Consider the following 17,844-nt stretch of genomic DNA (forward strand, 5'->3'; position numbering starts at 1 on the left):
TGTAAAGGTGGGTATTTATTTCTACTTAATTTCATGTGTGCTGGTCATTCAGCAAATGTTTATTATGTCTGCTATGACAAGAACTTAATTGATATCTGCACATGTGCAGAGAAAAGCAGTTATCTTGGTGGTGCACTAAAGACAGGTATAATCCAAATTGTACAACATAAGTGGAAATTTAAAACATCACTTTAAGGCAATATATGCTATAGAGTAGTAAAATATAGTTATTCTAACATTTACCTCTTTTTTTTTTTTGAGATGGAGTCTTGCTCTGTCGCTCAGGCTGGAGTGCAGCGGTACAATCTCAGCTCACTGCAACCTCCACCTCCCAAGTTCAAGTGATTCTCCTGCCTCAGCCTTTGGAGTAACTGGAATTGCAGGCATGTGCCACCACGTCCGGCTAATTTTTGTATTTTTAGTAAAGACAGGGTTTTACCATATCAGCCAGGCTGGTCTTGAACTCCTGACCTCATGATCTGCCCACCTCAGACTCCCAATGTGCTGGGATTACAGGTGTGTGAGCCACCGCGCCCGGCCTAAAGCATCTTTTAAAATGGCTTGTATACTAAATAGGCAGTTTTTAAATTTTTTGGTGGAGACAACATCTCACTATGTTGTCCAGGCTGGTCTGAAACTCCTGGGCTCAAGCAGTCCTCCTGCCTTGACCTCCCAAAGTGTTGGGATTACAGGTGTGAGCCACTGCATCCAGCTAATTTCAAAGAATATTAAGATCAATGTATAGATGATATATACATAATGAGTTGTTAGGAAAAAATAGAGGGCAGTGTTTTTCAACAAAGCATCCCCATGGTCTGTGGTAGAGCCAAACCTTAGATGCTGAAAGCAGATGTTACATGGAATTAAGTGCATTGCCGTATTCATCTAAATATCCTGTATGCGAATCTTAATACACAACAAAATTGCTATATTAGGACTAACCTTCAGTCATAAGATTCCATATTCCATCTTCCTTATTCCATTTACTCAAAGTGAGAACAGCCATTGCTTTGTAAATTCATTAGCACCTTAGGAGAATCCAGGCCTATCCCTGGTTAGAGAAATGGCAAAATGAAACTCTAAGTGTAACAAATGAATGACTTTACCACGCAAATACTCAACACGTATATTCCCTGTTCTGGTTTCAGTTAGAAAATAAAATGTTCATGATTTTTGTAGTCATAAAGATATCTGGAGGCTTAAAAAAAGAAAAATGGGCCCTGCACAATGGCTTACGCCTGTAATCCCAGCACTTTGGGAGGCTGAGATGGGAGGATCATTTGAGGCCAGGAGTTTAAGACCAGCCTGGCCAACATGGTGAAAACCTGTCTCTACTAAAAATGTAAAAATTAGCCAGGTAGGGTGATATGCGCCTGTAGTCCCATCTACTGGGGTGGCTGAGGCATAAGAATTGCTTGAACCCAGGAGGTTGTAGTGAGCCGAGATCATGCCACTGCACTCCAACCTGGCTGTCAGAGCAAGACTCTGTCTCAAAAACAAAACAGAATAAAGCAAACAAACAAGACAAATGAAAAATACATCTCTGCTTTAGCTAGTTCCCAAATGCCTTTTTAAAAAAGCCTTTTGACTACATCTAATCTAACTATAGTACAAATCAGGCTGTGATATTGGGCCAGAGCTAAGAAAAGGATAGTTTTAAAGTACTACGACATAATCTGTAGTTGATACTTATTAGTTATGATGACATGAGGTATTAATATCTGTTTCATAATGGCCTTTCCAATACCACTCATTTAGCCAAATCAAACAACCTTGAGATGGCTTTTTAGGTTTTTTTATGCAAAGATTTGCATGACATGCAAGACAATGAAAACAAAGTGCTTAGATGTTTTTCACAAATTATCTTAATGTTCTTAAGACATGCAAAGAGGGGGGAACACAAAAGAGGCTCTTTAGAGCATTTAATTTTTTTTTTTTTTTTTTTTAGACAGGCTCTTGCTCTGTCACCAGGACCGGAGTGCAGTCACGTGATCATGGGTCACTGCAGCCTCAACCTCCTGGGCTCAAGCAGTCCTCCCACCTCAGTTTCCTGTGTATCTGGGACTACTGGCATGTGCTACCATGGCTGGTCAATTAATTTTAAACTTTCTGTTTTTTTTTTTTTTTTTTTTTTGTGGAGATAGGTTCTCACTATGTTGCTCAGGCTGGTCTTGGAACTCTTAGGCTTGAGTGATCCTCCTGCCTTGGCCTCCCAAAATCTTGGGATTACAGGTGTGTGCCTGGCCTGATTTTTTAAGCAACACAATCAAGTATAAATGATTTCAAATCACTGAAAGCAGTATGACTCAAAGGACTTTGAAGCTATAATTTTACAGACATGTATTCAAGGTCTACAATAATCAGAGCCTTGTGTCTGTTTTACCCTTCCTACAACTCAAAGGAAAGTTGAGGAAAGATCTCAGGAGATGTACAGGAGCCAGTAGCAAATATGATCTGAGGAACAAGTGTAGACTCTTGCTGAGAAGTAGAGGCAAGGGCAGCACCAAAGAAGCAAAGTAGGCATCTGTCTAGTACAGAGTAAAGACTACAGAAAGAAGACTGGTCAATAAGTCAAGAGCAAGGAGATAAAGAGCAGGCTGGCAAACTGGTATGAGACAAGACAGGGCAAGAAACTAGAGGCTTTTTCTGGAGGGATGCTGCAGGTTTATACACATAGAGAGTAAAGACAGACACTCTGAAAGATAATAGCATCAAACAGTATAGAATGAGGTTGCTGATCTCAAGAAATGGACACTATAGTTGGAGAGACAGTGTTTATACCAATGGAAAGGGAAATAACACAGAACAGTAATTCAAGTGGTGTTGCAAAACCTTGTATGATTAAATACCAAATTATTAGTCAGGGAAAGCTTCAAAGTAGAGAGGAGCTTTGAGCTCAGTCTTTGATGAATGAGAAGAGTTCAAAGAAGTAAAACAAATATGGGGATTAACAAAGTTAATAAAAGGAAGGGGTTCAAAATATATCTGGTATAAGATCAACTTAGTGAAATAAAGCATGAAGACAAGATTAGAAAAAAAAGAATGAAAAGGAATGAACAAAGCCTCCAAGAAATATGGGACTATGTGAAAAGACCTAACCTATGTGACAGGGAGAATGGAAGGAACCAAGTTGGAAAACACTCTTCAGGATATTATCCAGGGGAACTTCCCCAACCTAGCAAGACAGGCCAGCATTCAAATTCAGGAAATACAGAGAACACCACAAAGATACTCCTCGAGAAGAGCAACCCCAAGACACATGATCATCAGGTTCACCAAGGTTGAAATGGAGGAAGAAATGTTAAGGGCAGCCAGAGAGAAAGGTCAGGTTACCCACAAAGGGAAGCCCGTCAAACTAACAGTGGATCTCTTTGCAGAAACCCTCAAGCCAGAAGAGAGTGGGGGCCAATATTCAGCGTTTGTTTTTTGTTTTTTGTTTTTTGAGACAGAGCCTCACCCTGTCACCCAGGCTGTAGTGCAGTGGCGTAATCTCGGCTCACTGAACCTCCACCTCCTGGGTTCAAGCAATTCTTCTGCCTCAGCCTCCCAAGTAGCTGGGACTATAGGCACGCAACACCCTGCCTGGCTAATTTTTCTATTTTTAGTACAGATGGGGTTTCACCATATTGGCCAGGCTGGTCTTGAGCTCCTGACCTTGTGATCCACCCGCCTCAGCCTCCCAAAGTGCTGGGATTACGGGAGTGAGCCACCACACCCAGCCTCAACATTCTTAAAGAAAAGAATTTTCAACCCAGAATTTCATATCCAGCCAGACTAAGCTTCATAAGTGAAGGAGAAATAAAATCCTTTATAGACAAGCAAATGCTGAGAGATTTTGTCACCACCAGGCCAGCCTTACAAGAGCTCCTGAAGGAAGCACTAAATATGGAAAGGAAAAACTGGTACCAGCCACTACAAAAACATACCAAATTGTAAAGACCATCAACACTTTGGTGGATGAAGAAACTGCATCAACTAATGGGCAGAATAACCAGCTAGCATCATAATGACAGGATCAAATTCACACATAACAATATTAACCTTAAATGTAAACGGGCTTAATGCCCCAATTAAAACACGCGGACTGGCAAACTAGATAGAGTCAAGACCAACTGGTGTGCTGTATTCAGGAGAGCTGTCTCACGTGCAGAGACATACATAGGCTCAAAATAAAGGATGGAGGAAAATTTACCAAGCAAATGGAAAGCAAAAAAAAAAAGCAGGGGTTGCAATCCTAGTCTCTGATAAAACAGACCTTAAACCAACAAAGATCAAAAAAGACAAAGAAGGGCATTATATAATGATAAAGGGATCAACACAAGAAGAGCTAACTATCCTAAATACATATGCACCCAGTACAGGAGCACCCAGATTCATAAAGTGAGTTATTAGAGACCTACAAAGAGACTTAGACTCCCACACAATAATAATGGGAGACTTTAACACCACACTGTCAATATTAGACAGACCAATGAGACAGAAAATTAACAAAGATATTCAGAACTTGAAGTCAGCTCTGGACCAAGCAGACCTAATAGACATCTACAGAACTCTCCACCCCAAATCAACAGAATATACATTCTTCTCAGCACCACATCACACTTACTCTAAAATTGACCATATGATTGGAAGTAAAACACTACTCAGCAAATGCAGAAGAACTAAAATTGTAACAGTCTCTCAGACCACAGCATAATCAAATCAGAACTCAGGATTAAGAAACTCACTCAAAACCACACAACTACATGGAAACTGAACAACCTGCTCCTGAATGACTACTGGGTACATAACGAAATGAAGGCAGAAATCAGTTATTTGAAACCAATGAGAACAAAGACACAACAAACCAGAATCTCGAGGACACAGCTAAAGCAGTGTTTAGAGGGAAATTTATAGCACTAAATGCCCACAGGAGAAAGCGGAAAAGATCTAAAATTGACACCCTAACATCACAATTAAAAGAACTAGAGAAGCAAGAGCAAACAAATTCAAAAGCTAGCAGAAGACAAGAAATAACTAAGATCAGAGCAGAACTGAAGGAGATAGAGACCAAAAAAACCTTCAAAAAAATCAATGAATCCAAGAGCTGTTTTTTTTTTAAAGATTAACAAAATAGATAGACCACTAGCCAGACTAATAAAGAAGAAAAGAGAGAAGAATCAAATAGACACAATAAAAAAATGATAAAGGGGATATCACCACTTTTCCCACAGAAATAGAAGCAACCATCAGAGAATACTATAAACACCTCTATCCAAATAAACTAGAAAATCTAGAAGAAATGGATAAATTCCTGGACACATATACCCTCCCAAGACTAGACCAGGAAGAAGTTGAATCCCTGAATAGATCAATAACAAGTTCTGAAATTGAGGCAGTATTTAACAGCCTACCAGCCAAAAAAAGCCCAGGACCAGACGGATTCATAGCTGAATTCTACCAGAAGTACAAAGAGGTGCTGTTACTATTCCTTCTGAAGCTGTTCCAAGCAACAGAAAAAGAGTGACTCCTCCCTAACTCATTTTATAAGGCCAGCATCATCTTGATACCAAAACCTGGCAGAGACACAACAAAAAAAGAAAATTTCAGGCCAATATCCCTGATGAACATCGACGTGAAAATCCTCAATAAAACACTGGTAAACTGAATCCAGCAGCAGATCAAAAAGCTTATCCACCACAACCAAGTCAACTTCATCTCTGGGGTGCAAGGCTGGTTCAACATATGCAAATCGATAAGTGCAATCCATCACATAAACAGAACCAATGGCAAAAACCAAATGATTATCTCAATAGATGCAGAAAAAGCCTTAGACAAAATTCAACACTCCTTCATGCTAAAAACTCTCAATAAACTAGGTATTGATGGAACGTATCTTAAAATAATAAGAGCTATTTATGATAAACCCACAGCCAATATCATACTGAATGAGCAAAAGCTGGAAGCGTTCCCTTTGAAAACCAGCACAAGACAAGGATGCCCTTTCTCACCACTCCTATTCAACATAGTATTGTAAGTTCTGGCCAGGGCAATCAGGTGAGAGAAAGAAATAAAGGGTATTCTAATAAGAAGAGAGGAAGTTAAATTATCTCTGTTTGCAGATGACATGATTGTATATTTAGAAAACCCCATTGTCTCAGCCCAAAAACTCCTTAAGCTGATAAGCCACTTCAGCAGTCTCAGGATACAAAATCAATGTGCAGAAATCACAAGCATTCCTATACAGCAATAATTGACAAACAGAGAGTGCCAAATCGTGAGTGAACTCTGATTCACAAATGCTACAAAGAGAATAAAATGCCTAGGAATATAATTTACAAGGGATGTGAAGGACCTTTTCAAGGAGCACTACAAACCACTGCTCAAGGAAATAAGAGAGGATGCAAGTAAATGGAAAAATATTCCGTACTCCTGGCTAAGAAGAATCAATATTGTAAAAATGGCCATACTGCCCAAAGTAATTCATAGATTCAATGCTATCCTCATCAAGCTACCACTGACTTTCTTCACAGAATTAGAAAAAACTACTTTAAATTTCATATGGAACCAAAAAATAACCCATATAGCCAAGACAATCCTAAGCAAAAAGACCAAAGCTGGAGGCATCACACTACCTGACCTCAAACTATGCTACAAGGCTACAGTAACCAAAACAGCATGGTACTGGTACCAAAACAGATATATAAACCAATGGAACAGAACAGAGGCCTCAGAAACAATGCCACACATCTACAATCATCTGATCTTAGACAAACCTTACAAAAACAAGCAATGGGGAAAGAATTCCCTATTTAATAAATGGTGTTGGAAAACTGGCTAGCCATATGCAGAAAACTGAAACTGGACCCCTTCCTTACACCTTATACAAAACTTAACTCAAGATGGATTAAGGACTTAAACATAAGACCTGAAAACATAAAAACCCTAGAAGAAAACCTAGACAATACCATTCAGGACATAGACATGGGCAAAGATTTCATGATTGAAACACCAAAAGCAGTAGCAACAAAAGCCAAAATTGACAAATGGGATCTAATTAAACTAAGGAGCTTTTGCACAACAAAAGAAACTGTCATCAGAGTGAACAGGCAATGTACTGAATAGGAGAAAATTTTTGCAATCTATTCATCTGACAAAGGGCTAATATCCAGAATCTACAAAGAACTTAAACAAATTTGCAAGAAAAAAACAACCCCATCAAAAAGTGGGCAAAGGATATGAACAGATACTTCTCAGGAGAAGACATTTATGTAGCCAACAAACATATGGAAAAAAAAAGCTCATCATCACCGGTCATTAGAGAAATGCAAATCAAAACCACAATGAGATACCATCTCATGCCAGTTAGAATGTCCATGATTAAAAAGTCAGGAAACAACAGATGCTGGAGAGGATGTGGAGAAATAGGAACGCTTTTACACTGTTGGTAGGAGTGTAAATTAGTTCAACCATCGTGGAAGACAGTGTGGCAATTCCTCAAGGATCTAGAGCCAGAAATACCATTTGACCCAGCAATCCCATTACTGGGTATATACCCAAAGGATTATAAATCATTCTATAAAGACACATGCACATGTATGTTTATTGCGGCACTGTTCACAATAGCAAAGACTTGGAACCAATCCAGATGCCCATCAATGATAGACTGGATAAATAAAATGTGGTACACACACCATGAAATACTATGCAGCCACGAAAAAGGATGAGTTCGTGTCCTTTGCAGGGACATGGATGAAGCTGGAAACCATCATTCTCAGCAAACTAACACAGGAACAGAAAACCAAACACTACATGTTCTCACTCATAAGTGGGAATTGAACAATGAGAACACATGGACACAGGGAGGGGAATATCACACACTGGGGTATGTTGTGGGGTGGGGGTCTAGCGAAGGGATAACATTAGGAGAAATACCTAATGTAGATGATGGATTGATGGGTGCAGCAAACCACCATGGGACGTGTGTACCTATGTATCAAACCTGCACATTCTGCACATGTATCCCAGAACTTAAAGTATAATTTTTTAAAAAGTGAAAAAAAAAAAAAAGAAATGTATCTGGTATATTATGAGAAAGTAATTAAACCAACCTGAGGGGTGTATTAATCATGTCTTTCATTTTCTATATTTTGTGAGGCTTTGACATATTGGGGTTTTGTGGATTCAAGGAGGGACTGCCCCTCTCAGGGATAGCGAATTCCTGGAGATAGCAATCAATTTGGCTTTGAGAATGCCTTTGATATACAAACCAACCACACCCCCAGCTCCTTTCATCAGACTCCTGCACTGTCCTCCTGACCTTAGCCTCCCTAGGGCCAGGTACTGGACAACTAGAGACCACCTCTATAGTCCAGAGCCCGCCAAAATTATTCAAGCTATCTAATCCTAAACCTGCCCAACTCCTTATCCTGCCTTGCACATTCCTTCCCATGAAAACCACAATAAAGGCTTTTGTCCGTGCCTCCTCCTTGCGTCTTCTGCCACCTAACTGACCCTGGTGGCTTCCCCATGTGGCTCTGCATGGAATGGAGTGCCCCCTTCTCTTGAGAGCTGTGAATAACAAATTATCTTTTCAGCCACAATTGTCTCCAGCCTGACCTGTTGACCTCAACATACCTGAATAAAAACAAAATCCCAGGTACATTTTAGAACGAGAAGTACAGAGAGTTCGTATAGAGCAGTGGTTCTTGAAATGCAGTCTGAGGAACCCTGGGATGCCTGAGACGCATCAGGGAGTCTGTAAGATCAAAATCATACGCAAGTATCCTCAAAGAATGCAAAATAGCCAAGTGGATTTTAATGTAACAGAGCATGGAAAGACCATTGATACGGTTACAGCTTCCTTGTTGCAACTAACCTTTGAGAAACTACCATTTTTTGAATATTAGTGTTGTATCGTAGAAAAATATCTATAGCTAACCAAAAAGATTTAAACTACTTCTCTCCCTCTTCCAACTACTTATCTGTGAGAGGCCAGATTTTCTTCATATACTTGAATCAAAACAACATATTTGCAACATATTGAATGCAGAAGCAGATATGAGATTGCAGCTGTATTTCATTAAGCCAGATATTAAAGAGATTTGCAAATGTGAAAGTGATGCTCTTTTCATGAAATTTGTTTAATTTAGAAAACATTTATTTTTACATAAAACCTATGGTGTTCATAATATGTAATATGCTTATTTTTAAATCAATCAATCTTTTCAATGTTTCTCAGTTTTAATTTCAAATATGGTAAGTATCAGTAGATATAATCAACATAAAGGAAAGCCCTTTGGGGGCCTCAGTAATTCTTACAAACAAAGAGAAGTTCTAAGAGCAAAATTATGAGAACAGTTGATACAAAGGAATAGCAACAGTCACAACTGGAAAGACTAGGAAGAGCCAAGCTGTGAAACCACTTGAATTGCAAGCTAAAAAAGGGATTTTTGTTTTAAATCATAGCAATAATGACTTTGAGCAGAGAGATAATATGATGAAAAAACTTTTTAGAACAAAAACTCTAGTATATATGTATATGTGTGTGGAATCATTTAAAAAAGTATGTGTATGAATCTGTTTACTATGTTTTGATGGAGGGAGACATGGTAAGAAACTGGAGAAGCCAGGTAGGAAACGGATGGAACTCTGTAGACAAAAGGTAATTGAGGTCTTAATGAAGGGGATAGTAAGGGAATGAAAATATTAGCTAGTATTTGCTAAAAGTTGTGAAGTGTTTACTATGTGTCAGGCACTTGGTGCGGATTATCTTACTGTTTTCTCAACAATCTAATAATACTTTTACAAAGCACATTTTAAAGAGAAGATACTAAAGCACAAAGATGCTAATGGAAGATAGCAAGTAAGGGATGAAACTAAGATTTGAAGTCACACAGCCTGACTGCAGAGCCTGGACAGAAGAATGTCCAGCATAGAGGATGAGTCATTTCAGACACCGCTGATTTTTAAATGAATCAATCTTGTCAGTGTTTCTCAGTTTTAGTTTCAATTATGGTAAATATCAACAGATGTAATCAACATAAAAGAAAGCTCTTTGGGGGCCTCACTAATTCTTAGAAACAAAGATAATTCCTGAGACTAAAATTATGAAAACAGCTGATAAAAAGGAATAAGAACAGTTAAAACTGGAAAGGCAATGAAGAACCTTTTCATTGAACTTTATGGGACAGTTCATTTCTTTATGTGACAGATGCCTTCGGTGTCCTCCCTGATCCCCTTACTGGGCAGTGCACCCAACCCCAGCCGCTGTGAATACTGGCCACTCCTGGCTCACAGCTGCACAGCTGCACCCTTTGAAGGGGTGAAGGGCATTGCCCTTGGCTGACAGGATATGATTAGAAAGCCTGGAAGGCGGCTGGTGGTGGCCCATGGCCAATGAGTCACCGTGCGAGTGTATACTTGCCCAGCCCTCTTGCCTCCAGGCAGGAAAACCTGTGTGAAGTGCTCCACTTGCTCCATGCTCCAGCGCTCCCTATACCCATGCAGGCTGAAGCTGAGCCTAGACATCTCCTGAAACCACACCTTTGACTCGCTTCTTCCCCCTCCCTCGCTCCCTTACAGTGTCTCAGGAAAGCACTCTCTCAGTAAATCAATTGCACATGAATTCTTGTCTAAGCTCTGCTTCCAGGAACCCAACTAAGACACTGAAAATTTTGTTTTAAAATGTCTTTCAGAATTCCTTTTTTTGGTCTCAGTTTTTATAGCTATCTCTGAGGTGGATCTATAATGTGGTCACTCATCAACATTTTTGGAATCTGGATCTCTTTTGAAACTCATTAGATATGAGGTGGGGGTTTTAAATTCATTCCAAGTCGTAACTGCAGTTAGAACCTTGAGTACTTTTATTTTTTTTCTTAATCAAGTCATTCTGGGCACTCTACTCTTCCCTTAGCAGAGTAGAATCACTTGGAGAACAGAAACCTCCATATTAGTCATCTTTTTATTTCCTTAGCACCTAGCATAATATTCTGAACTTTGGAGGCATATAGTAAACGTATTAAATAAAAAGAAAAAAATCTTCAGAACTTACCAAATCATTTTACCATGATTTTTTAAAAAGACATTTTTTAGACTAGTTTTAGGTTCATGGCAAAATTGAACAGGTCAGAGATTTCCAATATACCTCCTGCCATCACACACACAAACTCCCAACTATCGAAATCTCCCACCAGAGTGATACATTTTTTACAATTGATGAACTTACATTAACACATCATTATCATACAAAGTCCATAATTGATATTAGGATGCACTCTTGGTGTTGCACACTCTGTGGGTTTGGACAAATGTATAATGACATGGATCCACCATGTAGTATACTCTGTGTAGTATCATATAAAATGTTTTCATGGCTGTAAAAATCTTATGTATTCCACCTGTTCATCCCCTCCTCCACCAACCCCTGACAACCTCTGATCTTTTTGCTGCCTCCACAGTTTAGCTTTTTCCAGAATGTCATATAATTGGAATCATGCAATATGTAGCCTTCTGAGATTGGCTGTGTCTTTTTCATGGCTTGACAGTTCATTTCTTTCTCGTATGATCTTGATACTGAAGAAATCTTTCTGAGAACCTAATATAATTATTTTCCTTCATGTGGGTGAGACTTGCCTAGAAGAACGTGACAAAACTCAAGTAGAAAGGTCTCATCCCTTCTACCCCTCCTATTTGGGGTCTTGATATTGCAGGGCTGAGGTAAGGTTAGGAATGTGCATTTTTAGCAACACCACAGGAGATTTAATGCATTAAAATCATTGGGCCACATTTTGAGAAACAGTTGTAAGATATGAGTTCTAAATTTCAAACAATTAATACGTCAGTATGTTCAATTCTTTGCCTTATACTTTTAAACTTAACTTCCTCGTAAAGCAGCCTTTTTTGATCACCTCCTCTACCCTAACTCGTTCTGATCACCTGCTCCTGCTCTGCCCTGACTCCCACCAAAGCACTCACCCCGTCATTCTCTTTAAATTAGCCAGTCGGAATTAGTTTACCCGTGTGGTCTAACCCTAGCCAATAGGGGAACGACATAGCAGCAGGGGATAAGAACCCCTTCCCCTCCCTTGTCCAAGTGTGCACTCCCCATTGCTCCATCTGTAAGGGTGCACCCTTCTATAGAAGTACCTTGCCTAGGTGAGAATTTAAAAGAAAATTTTATATTCGAGTGCTATTTTTTTTTCGGCACCAAAACTTTATATATAACACATTATTGTAAAATATACTTAAACATGACGTGAGATACCTATTTCAAACAACACAAGAAGAAGATTTGAGACCTAAAGGGCATAGCCTTCTCTCACCATCTCCTACCCATAACTATTATTACCAGAATTACAGGCCAATGTAAGGATCTTAAAACATTTTCAAACTTGCCAAATTTTATTGAGATTACTTTGTTAGTAAACATGGGAACAATGAAAAACATAACGTTTCTGACAAGTTAGCATTTAAATATATGTCCAACATCCTATACGATCTATCATTAGTCACCTTATAACATGCTATTAGGACTCCTATGGACCTTGGTTATCCCACCACACATTAACCACAGTGATTTGTACAGCCTTCAGGCAATTCGCCTTCCATCCTTTTTGTTTTGTTTTGTTTTGTTTTTTCAAATACAGTAATGAACACTTTTGAAGTGTCTCTGAGGTAAATGACCTCTGCCATCTAGAAAGCACTATTAAAGTGATGTCTGCTCTGGGAAATTGTTGCCACAACATTGTAAATCCATTAGTGATTGGTGACCGTGAAAAAGCAAGAGGTTCTGAACAGTCTCAAAGGGGCTAGTCTTCATGCTGAAAATCAGCGATTTACAGGGGACTGACTGTGCTATAAGGGACATCCAAAAGGCTTATGACAGAATCATCCCCAGCTTATTCACAACCTTTCTTGCCTTAAGGAACAACCCTAAAACGACTGCGAGTAGGTTAGTCCGGCTACGGCGTGGCTATAATAATAGGTAAAAGCTCTTTCACTGTCTCACCAAGAAGTGTGTAATGGTGTGCCAGGGCATACTTTATTTATGTCAACTGTCAATAAATTTTAAGCATCTATTCAGCTAACATTTCTTCTTAAATATGACTTTGAAACTGAAGATATGGAAAAGTTCCTCTTTTAGCGTAGTGGCATAAGCTCCTAACAGACTGAAACTCCCTCAGATAAAAACGTAAAAACCAACTAACTACCTGAGAGTTCTGAAGAGTGAACAAAAGGCAGCACATTTTGGAGGGAAATTAAAACTTGGAAGATGTGACCAGCATGGGGTGAATTTCCTGTTTTCTTACAGTGTGACTTCAAGCCTAGACTGCATACAAAGCAGCTAAGACTGATAGAAAGTCAGCCATCTTCTGGCATGAGCAATTAGGGGACAGAACTTGGGGTATCAAGGACTTCCAGAGAATGAGACAGAAATCTCAGAAAAGCAGGGCACAGTGGCTCACACCTGTAATCCCAGCACTTTGGAAGGCCGAGGCGGGCAGATCACCTGAGGTCAGAAGTTCAAAACCAGCCTGGCCAACATGGTGAAACCCCGTCTCTACTAAAAGTACAAAAATTAGCTGGGCATGATAGTGGACACCTGTGATCCCAGCTACTTGGGATGCTGAGGCAGGAGAATCGCTCGAGCCCAGAAGGTGGAGGTTACAGTGAGCTGAGATCATGCCATTGCACTCTAGCGTGGGCGATAGAGCAAGACTCTGTCTCAAAAAAAAAAGAAAGAAAGAAAGAAAGAAAAACAAGAGGACAGTATAAGAAGGGAAATTTATAAGGCAGTATCATTCATGAATTGAAATGCAAAAACCCTAAACAAACTATTAGCAAATTGAATTCAGCTAAAAAAGAGGATATATCCTTTTTTAGCTCTTGGGTTAAAAGAGAAAAAAAAAGAGAGACAAAGGATGTCTCCTCACAAAATTGGGTTTAACAAAATATAATATTTAATTTATATTTTTAACAACTTAATGGAGATATATGATTATCTTCATAAATGCAGAAAACGTATTTACTAATAACATTTATTTATGATAAAACTCTTAGAAAACTAGGAAGAGAACTTTCTAAATTTGACAAGGGTTATATATAAAATAAGACATCAAATGTTATTTGTGAAACAATGAAAGTACACTTTCTAGATCAGGAAAATGACAAGGTTAGCCACAGTAATTATTGCTATTCAACAATGTACCGGCCATCCTAGGCAAAGCAGAAAGGCAGAAGGAAAAGAAATCGAGATTAAAAGGAAGAAACAGAAAGTCCACTATTTTGCAGGTGATATCATTGCCCACATAAAAAACTCAAAGTAAAGTATGGATTACTTAGTAGAATTACTTTAAAAATTAAGCAAGGTTGCTAGCCACATCAATATTTATACATTTTTCCATAAGCAAAGTGTTAGTTGAAAAAAAAAGTATACATTGCATTTTTGTAAACCATCAACAAATGCTTCAAAAATAAAAAAATTTAAAATATTTATAACAGCATTAAACATATTAAATACTTAGGAATAAATATAAGAAGAGAGTTATGAATTTTTTTTTTTTTCAAGACAGAATCTTATCCTGTCACCCAGCCTGAATGCAGTGGTAAGAACACAGCACACTGCAGCCTCAAACGATCTTCCCACCTTGTCCTTCCATTTAGCTGGGACTACAGGCACACACCACCATGCCTAGCTAATTTTAAAAAATGTTTTGTAGAGAAAGAACCCCACCACGTTGGCCAGGCTGGTCTTGAACTCCTAGGCTCAAAGAGATCCTCCCACCTCAGCCTCCCAAAGTGCTGCAGGGCAAGACTCCATCTCTTAAAAATAAATAAATACATACATAAGTAAAATTGAAATAAAATAATACAATTTAATTTAAAGACATATTTTTAAAAGACCTTGAAGCCATGAGCCTGGGCGGGGGGGAAAAAAAACAAATTAATGGAGAGATGCCATGTTCATGGTTGAAAGGCTCAATATTGTAAAGATGCCATTTCTCTCCAAATTGCTCTATAGGTTTTATATAATTCCAATCAATATCTCAGGGTATTTACTTTGTTAAGTTTGAACAAAATAATCCTAAACTTTATATGGAAGAGCAAAGGCCAGTAATAACCAACACCCTCTTAAAGAAAATGAATGAGGAGGAGCATACTTATTCTACCAGTTATAAAATTATTTTATAAAGTTGTAGCAATTAAAATGGTGTGGTGTTGGCTGCGCATAGTGGCTTGTGCCTGTAATCCCAGTATTTTGGGAGTCTGAGGTGGGCAGATCACCTGAGGTCAGGAGTTCTAGACCAGCCTGGCCAACATGGTGAAACCCTGTCTCTAGTTAAAATACAAAAATTAGCCAGGGGTGCTAGTGGGCACCTGTAATCCCAGCTACTCAGGAGGCTGAGACAGGAGAATCACTTGAACTTGGGAGGCAGACGGTGCAGTGAGCCAAGAAGTGAGCCAAGATCATGCCACTGCACTCCAACTTGGGCAACAGAGTGAGACTCGGTCTCAAAAAAAAAAAAAAAAAAAAATTATGTGGTGTTTGTGCAGTGACAGGAGAAAAAGACTAAGGGGCAGAATTGAGAGCCCAGAAAAAGACCCTTACAAATATGGATATTTGATACATGAATGAGATTATCTTGCAAATGAACAAGGAAAGAGTAGTCTTGCAACAAATGGATAAACATACAGAAAAAAAAAAAAAATTGCACCCCTTCACACCATACACGCAAGAAAGACACATTAGAGACCTAATGGAATAACAATACAACTGAGTTTTCAGAAGACAAAATTGGTTATATTTATAACATCATAATGAGGAAAGATTTCTTAAAACATAGAAGTATAAAAAATAAGGGGAAAATCAACTACATTTAAGTTTACGGCTTTTATTCTTCAAAGGTCACCATGAAGAGAGTGAAAAGACAAACCATAAACTGGGAGAAGATAATTGCAGCACGTATAACCAATAATGGATTAGTCCAAAATGTATAGAGAGTTTTTGTGATTTTATTTATGTATTTATTTTAATTTTTATTTTTGAGACAGAGTTTTGTTCTGTCTCCCAGGCTGTAGTGCAATGGCACAATCTCAGCTCACTGCAGCCTCTGCCTCCTGCTTCAAGCAATTCTCCTGCCTCAGCCTCCCAAGTAGCTGGAATTACAGGCTAATTTTTATATTTTTAGTAGAGAGGGGGTTTCACCATGTTGGCCAGGCTGGTCTCAAACTCCTGACCTCAGTGATCTGCCCACCTTGGCGTTCCAAAGTGCTGGGATTACAGGCGTGAGGCACTGTGCCTGGCTGAATTCCTGTGATTTTAATAAGAAAAATACAAACATTCCAATAGAAAGATGGTCAAAAGAAATGACTAGAAATTTCACCAAACTGAAACAGAAATGGCCCATAAACCTATGAAAAGTGTTTAATCTTTCAGATATCATCATGGACATTTAAAATAAAAGCATTATGAAACCATTTCACAAACCAGATCAAAAAACAAAATCACTAACCAAATATATTTCCTCTCCAGATTCATTCCTTGTGATGCAACTGTTTTGATTTTCATTAAAAATTCAACATTGTCTTCAATTCCCTTCCTCATGTATAGGTGGGAAGAAATTCACTTCATACAATGATTCTTGCTGCCTTCCCTGTTTATAGCTGTTCTTGATTGCTAAATGGAAAAAGTCTGGCTGGTGCACCATGATGACTTTTCTTTCTACTTCTTTTTTTTTTTTTTTTTTTTTTTTTTTTTGACACAGAGTCTGTCTCTGTTGCCCAGGCTGGAGTGCAGTGGCACTATCTTGGCTCACTGAAGCCTCCATTTCCCAGGTTCAAGTGACTCTCCTGCCTCAGCCTACCGGGTAGCTGGGATTACAGACATGTGCCACCATGCCCAGCTAATTTTTGTATTTTTAGTAGAGATGGGGTTTCACCACGTTGGCCAGTCTAGTCTCGAACTCCTGACCTCAGGTGATCCGCCTGCCTTGGCCTCCCAAAGTGCTGGAATTACAGGTATGAGCCGGGGTGCCCGGCTTGTTTTCTTTCCACTTTTCAACCATATCTTTGCCCCACGCTTATTAAGCACTTACAGGTATATTAACAATGAGCACCTAATAAAGTTAGGTTTATTGTTTAGTTGTAATTTTTCTCATATACTGGGAGACTAACCACATTGGAAATCAAATTTCAACTAGAGCTTTGGGAAACTAACTGGACCACCTGAATCCCAGCACTTTAGGAGGCCAAGGAGGGCAGATCACTTGAGGTCAGGTGTTTGAGACCAGCCTGGCCAACAGGGTGAAAGCCATTTCTACTAAGAATACAAAAAAAAAAAAAAAATAGCTGGGCATGATGGCAGGCGCCTGTATTCCCAGATACCGGGGAGGCTGAGGCAGGAGAATCACTTGAATCTGGGAGGCGGAGGTTGCAGTGAACCGAGATCACATCACTGTACTCCAGCCTGGGTGACAGAGGGAGAGTCCATCTCAAAATAAATAATAAATAAATAAATAAATAAATAAATAAATAAATAAATAAATAAATAAATAAATAAATAAAAGAAAGTTTCATAGAGGGACAACTTCAGGTCGCCGGCATCTTAATTTGAATTCATTTATTAAGCGATTCTCTTCCCAAACAGAAAGTGTGGCAGTGTGGAGTCTGAAATGGAATTGAGGTAAAGGAGGTGTGGATAGTAAAATGAGGGAAAGAGAATCAAGAAGCAAGTGTGGGAAGCACAGTAGAGCACAAGCTTCACCATTTGCTTAGCCCTATTGTCGAGTCCTATGGTCAGGTGGTACATTGTATTGTCTCTCCTAATAATCGCTATGAAAATATCACAGATGAAATAAGTTTAAA

General features: G+C 38.9%; 1 long non-coding RNA gene across 1 annotated transcript in view; it reads left to right on the forward strand.

Moving 5' to 3' along the window:
* Positions 1-17,844, forward strand: part of LOC111546114 — a 54,788-nt gene that overhangs the window by 12,273 nt on the left and 24,671 nt on the right. The window lies entirely within an intron of this gene.

The sequence above is a fragment of the Piliocolobus tephrosceles genome, chromosome 11 (genome assembly GCF_002776525.5).
Source record: "Piliocolobus tephrosceles isolate RC106 chromosome 11, ASM277652v3, whole genome shotgun sequence".
Taxonomy (NCBI): domain Eukaryota; kingdom Metazoa; phylum Chordata; class Mammalia; order Primates; family Cercopithecidae; genus Piliocolobus; species Piliocolobus tephrosceles.